At 37.0% G+C, this 7,679-nt stretch overlaps 1 non-coding gene across 1 annotated transcript; it reads left to right on the plus strand.

The window, feature by feature from the left end:
- Nucleotides 1-4,252: 4,252 nt before the first annotated feature.
- On the plus strand, nucleotides 4,253-4,356 carry LOC112787920 (small nucleolar RNA R71). The gene has a single exon (XR_003195304.1). It is a non-coding gene; the product is annotated as a small nucleolar RNA R71 (small nucleolar RNA).
- Nucleotides 4,357-7,679: the final 3,323 nt, after the last annotated feature.

Raw genomic sequence — 7,679 nt, forward strand, 5'->3', positions numbered from 1 at the left:
TGACGCGATCGTGTGACATGTGCGATCTGCATAATCTGCAGAATTCGCTGGGGGCGATTTTGGACCCTATTTCGACCCAGTTTTCGGCCCGGAACAGCAGACTAGAGCCAGAGAATATGCAGAAACAAAAGACAACATTCATTCTACATAGTTTTCAGTTTTAGATCTAGTTTTACTCCTTTAGGTTTTTCTCTCTAGGTTTTAGAATTTTAATTTTTAATTGGTCTTAGCATTGGAACATTGAGAAGAGTTATTTCCTCATCAAGACTTCGTCATTCTAGTTCGTTCTCTTAACTTGGTTTTATTCTTCTATGTTCTTTGCTTTGTTCAATTTTGTCATTTGAATACTTTCATGACTATTTAATACAAGGATTAATTCTTCCATTTTAATTTATTTTCCATTCCAATAATCATGTCTTCTTTTAATTCTCTTTCATATGTTATGGATTTATTATTTATAATGAGCGAGTAGTTTCTTCACTTGATGGGGAGTTGATTGAAAGGAACTCTTGAGTTGGAAGGATTGAAAGAGAATTTGTAATTGGGTTAACTATTGGATTGCTATCCAGTCACTAACACCAATCCCTTTGAACTAAGTGGGTTGCAACTCGTGAATAGATCTAGAATTCCAACTTGTTTGACTTTCCTTTACCTAGTAAAGGATAACTAAATAGAACAACCATTAATTATAAATTAATCTTGAAATCATCCCATCAATAATAGAGATTCCAACTAATCAACTCCCAGTCAAGGCTTTTATTCATATTATTTAAATTTTCTCAATTTAATTTTCTATCTACTCAACTCAACTTTTTGGAACATCTGATTAATAAAATAGCACACTTTTCTGCAACTCGTTGGGAGACGACCTGGGACTCCAACTCCCAGTAATTTTTAATTTAAACTCTCTGTGACATATCTCTAAATTGATAGGCAGATTTTCAGTGAGTTAAGAACTATACTTGCAACGTAACTATTTTAATAATTTTTAATTCACCAACTTCTGTGTCTCATCAATAGCCCAGTCCACAGTAACTTCAGACCGGTTACTAGTAGGAATGATAGAGCGTTGGATGAACTCTAGCCATCCCCTAGCCACGGGTTTGAGGTCAAGCCTTCTTAATTGAACCGGCCTGCCTCTTGAGTCTCTCTTCCATTGAGCTCCTTCCACACAGATGTCCATGAGGACTTGGTCCAACCTTTGATCAAAGTTGACCCTTCTAGTGAAAGGGTAAAGATCTTCTTGCATCATTGGCAAGTTGAATGCCAACCTCACATTTTCCGGTCTGAAATCCAAGTATTTCTTCCAAACCATTGTGGGCCAATTCTTTGGGTTCGGGTTCTCACTTTGATCATGGTTCTTAGTGATCCATGCATTGGCATAGAACTCTTGAACCATTAAGATCCCGACTTGTTGGATGGGGTTGGTGAGAATTTCCCAACCTCTTCTTCAAATCTCACATCGGATCTTCAGATATTCACTCTTTTTGAGCATGAAGGGGACCTCGGGGATCACCTTTTTCTTGGCCACAACTTCATAGAAGTGGTCTTGATAGACCTTTGAGATGAATCTCTCCATCTCCCATGACTCGGAGGTGGAAGCAATTGCCTTCCCTTTTCTCTTTCTAGAGGTTTCTCCGGCCTTAGGTGCCATTAATGGTTATGGAAAAACAAAATAAAAGCAGAGCTTTTTCCACACCAAACTTAAAATGTTTGCTCGTCTTCGAGCAAAAGAAGAAAGAAAGGAGGAGAAGAAGAAGAAATGGAGGAGATGGAGTGTTGGTTTGGGTTCGGCCAAGGGGGGTAGTAGTGTGTATGTTGTGTGAAATTGAAGGTAGTGACGAGGGGTATTTATAGGGTAAGGGAGAGAGGGAATTCGGTCATGAAGGGGGTGGGTTTGGGAGGGAAATGGTTTGAATTTGAATGGTGAGGTAGGTGGGGTTTTATGAAGGATGGATGTGAGTGGTGAAGAGATTGTGGGAAAGAGGGTAAGATTTGATAGGTGAAGGGTGTTTGGGGAAGAGGTATTGAGGTGATTGGTCAAGGGTGTATGGGAAAGAGTGTTATGAAAAGGTGTGAAGAGGAGAAAAGAAGAGGTGGGGTAGGTGGGGATCCTGTGGGGTCCACAGATCCTGAGGTGTCAAGGAATTCAAGTCCCTGCACCATTCTGGCATTTAAACGCCCATTGTGTGCCAAATCTGGCATTTAACGCCAGCTCTGCTACCTTTCCTGGTGTTAAACGCCAGCCTGCTGCCCTTTTTTGGCGTTTAACGCCATCCAGACACCCTTTTCTGGTGTTAAACGCCCAGAATGCTACCCATTCTGGCATTTAACACCCAGAATGCTGCAAGACTGGGCGTTAAACGTCCATTTTGCTATCCTTACTGGCATTTAAATGCCAGTAAGCCTGTCCTCCAGGGTGTTCTATTTTTGATGCTGTTTTTGATTTCGCTTTAATTTTGTAGTTGTTTTTGTGACTTCACATGATCATCAACCTAAAGAAAACATAAAATAACAATGGAAAACAAATAAATATAATTAAATAACATTGGGTTGCCTCCCAATAAGCACTTCTTTAATGTCAATAGCTTGACAGTGAGCTCTTAGAGAGCTTCACAGAGACTTAGAGCTTAATGGTGTTGGCTTCCCAACACCAAACTTAGAAGTTGAGTGTGGGGGCTCTGTTTGACTCTGTATTGAGAGAAGCTTTTCATGCTTCCTCTCCATGGTTACAGAAGAAGATCCTTGAGCCTTAAACACAAGGTAGTCCTCATTCAATTGAAGGACTAACTCTCCTCTGTCCACATCAATCACAGCTCTTGATGTGGCTAGGAAGGGTCTTCCAAGGATAATGGAATCATCCTCTTCCTTTCCAGTGTCTAGGATTATGAAATCAGTAGGGATGTGCAGGCCTTCAACCTTTACTAAGACATCCTCTACAAGTCCATAAGCCTGTTTCCTTGAATTGTCTGCCATCTCTAGTGAGATTCTTGTAGCTTGCACCTCAAAGATCCCTAGTTTCTCTATTACAGAGAGGGGCATGAGGTTTATCCCTGACCCCAGGTCACACAGAGCCTTCTCAAAGGTTATGGTGCCTATGGTACAAGGTATTAAGAACTTTCCCGGATCCTGTTTCTTCTGAGGTAATTTTAGTTGAACCAGATCATTCAGTTCATTGATGAACAATGGAGGTTCATCCTCCCAAGTCTCATTACCAAATAACTTGGCATTCAGCTTCATGATTGCTCCTAGATACTGAGCAACTTTCTCTTCAATAATATCTTCATCCTCTTTAGAGGAAGAATACTCATCAGAGCTCATGAATGGCAATAGTATGTTCAGTGGAATCTCTATGGTCTCTATATGAGCCTCAGATTCCTTTGGTTCCTCATTAGGGAACTCCTTGGAGGCCAGTGGACGTCCATTGAGGTCTTCCTCACTGGAAATCACTGCCTTTCCCTCCTCTACAGGTTCGGCCATGTTGGACGTGTAGATGGCCTTGCACTCTCTCTTTGGATTCTCTTCTGTATTGCTTGGGAGAGTACTAAGAGGGAGTTCAGTAACTCTTTTACTCAGCTGACCCACTTGTACCTCTAAATTTCTAATGGAGGACCTTGCTTCAGTCATGAAACTGAGAGTGGTCTTAGATAGATCAGAGACTACAGTTGCTAAGTCAGAGTGGCTCTGCTTAGAATTCTCTGTCTGTTACTGAGAAGATGATGGAAAAGGTTTGCTATTGCTAAACCTATTTCTTCCACCATTATTATTATTGAAGCCTTGATTAGGCTTCTGTTGATCCTTCCATGACAAATTAGGACGATTCCTCCATGAAGGATTGTAAGTGTTACCATAGGAATCTCCCATGTAATTCACTTCTTCCATTCTAGGATTCTCAGGGTCATAGGCTTCTCCTTCAGAGGAGGCTTCCTTAGTATTACTGGATGCAGCTTGCATTCCAGTCAGACTCTGAGATATCATATTGACTTACTGAGTCAATATTTTATTCTAAGCCAATATGGCATTCAGAGTATCAATCTCAAGAACTCATTTCTTCTGAATTGTCCCATTATTCACAAGATTCCTTTCAGAAGTGTACATGAACTGGTTATATGCAACCATTTCAATGAGTTCCTGGGCTTCTTCAGGCATCTTCTTCAGATGAAGAGATCCACCAGTAGAGTTGTCCAATGACATCTTGGACAATTCAGATAGACCATCATAGAATATACATAAGATGCTCCATTCTAAAAGCATGCCAGAAGGGCACATTCTGATCAATTGCTTGTATCATTTCCAAGCTTCATAGAGGGATTCTTCTTCCTTCTGTCTGAAGTTTTGGACTTCCACTCTAAGCTTACTCAACTTTTGAGGTGGAAAGAATTTGGCCAAGAAAGCATTGGCCAACTTTTTCCAAGAGTTCAGGCTTTCTTTAGGTTGTGAATCCAACCATGTCCTAGCTCTCTCTCTTACAGCAAAAGAAAAAAGCATAAGTCTGTAGACCTCAGGATTAACCCCATTGGTCTTCACAGTGTCACAGATTTGCAAGAATTCAGCTAAAAACTGATGAGGATCTTCCAATGGAAGTCCATGAAACTTGCATTTCTGCTGCATTAAAGAAACTAATTGAGGCTTAAGCTCAAAGTTATATGCTCCAATTGCAGGAATTGAGATGCTTCTTCCACAGAAGTCAGAGGAGGGTGCAATAAAGTCACCAAGCATCTTCCTTGCATCTCCACCATTGTTGTTATTTTCGGCTGCCATAACTTCTTCTTTTTCGAAAATTTATGTTAAGTCCTCTCCAGAGTGTTGTGCTTTAGCTTTTCTTAGCTTCCTCTTTAGAGTCCTTTCATGTTCAGGATCAGCTTCAACAAGAATATTCTTATCCTTGTTCCTGCTCATATGAAAAAGAAGAGAACAAAGAAAGAAGAGGAATCCTCTATGTCACAATATAGAGATTCCTTTATGTGAGTAGAAGAAGAGAAGAATAGAAGAATGATGTAGAGAGAAGAGATGGAGAATTCGAACACAGAGGGGAGAGAGGGTTCGAATTATAAGAAGAAGAGAAGTGTTAGTAAATAAATAAAATAAATAGAAAGGGATGAGAGAGAGAGTTTTCGAAAATAATTAAAAAGAAAAGAAAAATATTTTTATTTTTATTTTAATTATTAGTTAGAATTCAAAAATTAAGAAGAGAAATAAAATTAAATTAAAATTTAAAATAATTAGTTAATTAAAAAAGAATTTTGAAAAAGTGGTGAGGAGTTTTCAAAAATTAGAGAGAGAAAAGTAGTTAGGTGGTTTTGAAAAAGATAAGAATTAGTAAACTTTTAAAATCAAACAAAAAGTCAAGTAGTTAATTGAAAAAGATTTGAAAATCAATTTTGAAAAGATAGGAAGTTAGAAAAAGATTTTGAAATCAAATTTTGAAAAAGATTTGAAAAGGAAATTAAAAAGATTTAATTTTTGAAATTAAAGTTGATTACTTGACTAATAAGAAACTAAAAGATATGATTCTAGAATTTAAAGATTGAACCTTTCTTAATAGGCAAGTATCAACTTGAAAATTTTTGAATCTAAACATTAATTTTTAGCATTAATTATGAAATAAAAATAAGAGAAAGATTTTGAAAATCAAATTTTTAAAGTTTTCGAAAATATATAAAAAAAATAAAAAAGATTTGATTTTTGAAAAAGTTTTGAAAAGATAGGATTTTTAAATTGAAAATTTGACTTGACTCATAAGAAACAACTAAATTTTAAAAATTTTTGACTAAGTCAATCCAAAATTTCAAAATTTATGAGTGAAATAAGGGAAAGATATATTTTTTATTTTTCTGAATTTTTATGAGGAGAGAGAAAAACACAAAAATGACACAAGACATAAAAATTATGAATCAAAATAAGAAAAATATGCAAGAACACTTTGAATGTTAAGATGAACATCAAGAACACTTTGAAGATCAAGATGAACACCAAGAACTTATTTTTGAAAATTTTTAAGAAAAGAAAGACATGCAAGACACCAAACTTAGAAATTTTTAATGTTGAGACACTAACAAATTGAAAATGCATATGAAAAACAACAACAAACACAAAACAAGAAAATCACAATATTAAACAAAGACAATCATCAAGAACAACTTGAAGATCATGAAGAACACCATGCATGAATTTTCGAAAATTTTAAGAAAAATTAAAAAGATGCAATTGACACCAAACTTAAAATTTGACACTAGACTCAAACAAAAAACACAAAATATTTTTGGTTTTTATGATTTTATTAATTTTTTGGTATTTTTCGAAAATTAATTAGGAAAAAAAAATAAAGTGATACAAAATTTTTAATAAGAATTCCAAAAATCATGCAATGTTAGTCTAAAGTTTCGGTCCAAAAGAATTAGACATGGCCAATGGCCAGCCAAGCTTTAAGTGAAAGCTTCGGTCCAAAAGAATTAGACATGGCCAAATAGCCAGCCAAGCTTTAGCATAAAACATACAAGCATGTCAATGAGAAGTGGAAGCCTCAGTCCAAAAGAATTAGACATGGCTAAACAGCCAGCCAGGCTTCAACATATCTTATGAAACTCTAGAATTCGTTCTTAAAAATTCTGAAGAACATTTTTTTTTGAAAACATTTAAAAATTTTTTTTGAGTTTTTTGAAATATAAAAATAAGAAGCTTAAAAATAAAATAAAATTACCTAATCTAAGCAACAAGATGAACCGTCAGTTGTCCAAACTCGAACAATCCCCGGCAACAGTGCCAAAAACTTGGTGCACGAAATTGTGATTCACACTTTTCACAACTCCGATGCAACTAACCAGCAAGTGCACTGGGTCGTCCAAGTAATAAACCTTATGTGAGTAAAGGTCGATCTCACGGAGATTGTCGGCTTGAAGCAAGCTATGGTCATCCTTGTAAATCTCAGTTAGGCGGATTAAATTGGTTATGAGATTTTGATAATTAAAATATAAATAAAACATAAAATAAAATAAAGTTACTTATGTAATTCACTGGTGGGAATTTCAGATAAGCGTATGGAGATGCTTTGTTACTTCTAAACCTCTGCTTTCCTATTGCCTTCTTCCAACCATGCGTTACCTCCTTCCATGGCAAGCTGTATGATCCTCTTGGATGAAAACAAATCCATGTACGATCTCTGTACGGCTAATCAACTATCGGATTTCTCGTCTCGGATGAAAAATACCATGTACAGCTACCGCACGGCTAATCATATGTCGGTTCTCGCTAGCGTCGGAATAGGACCATTGTCCTTTTGCACACTGTTACTGCACCCAACATTCGCAAGTTTGAAGCTCGTCACAGTCATCCCTTCCCAGATCTTACTCAGAATACCATAGACAAGGTTTAGACTTTTCGGATCTCAGGAATGCTGCCAATGGTTCTAGCCTATACCACGAAGGTTCTAATATCAAATTCAGATGCTCTGTTGTCAGGAGAAACGATGTGAATCGTTGATTAGAGACCCAAGAGAATATACTCCGGCTGTCGTCCAATGACTACGTTGAACATCATGTAGACCGCTTGTGGTTGTCAGGCACGCGAATCTTGGCTAAGCGAGTAACGAAGATAGTGGGTGATTGTCACGGGTCACCCCTTCATTCTGACTTAACTGAATTAAGAACAAGAGTATATCTTGGAGAAGAAGTAGGCATGAA

This window comes from Arachis hypogaea, chromosome 20 (genome assembly GCF_003086295.3).
Source record: "Arachis hypogaea cultivar Tifrunner chromosome 20, arahy.Tifrunner.gnm2.J5K5, whole genome shotgun sequence".
Classification (NCBI taxonomy): domain Eukaryota; kingdom Viridiplantae; phylum Streptophyta; class Magnoliopsida; order Fabales; family Fabaceae; genus Arachis; species Arachis hypogaea.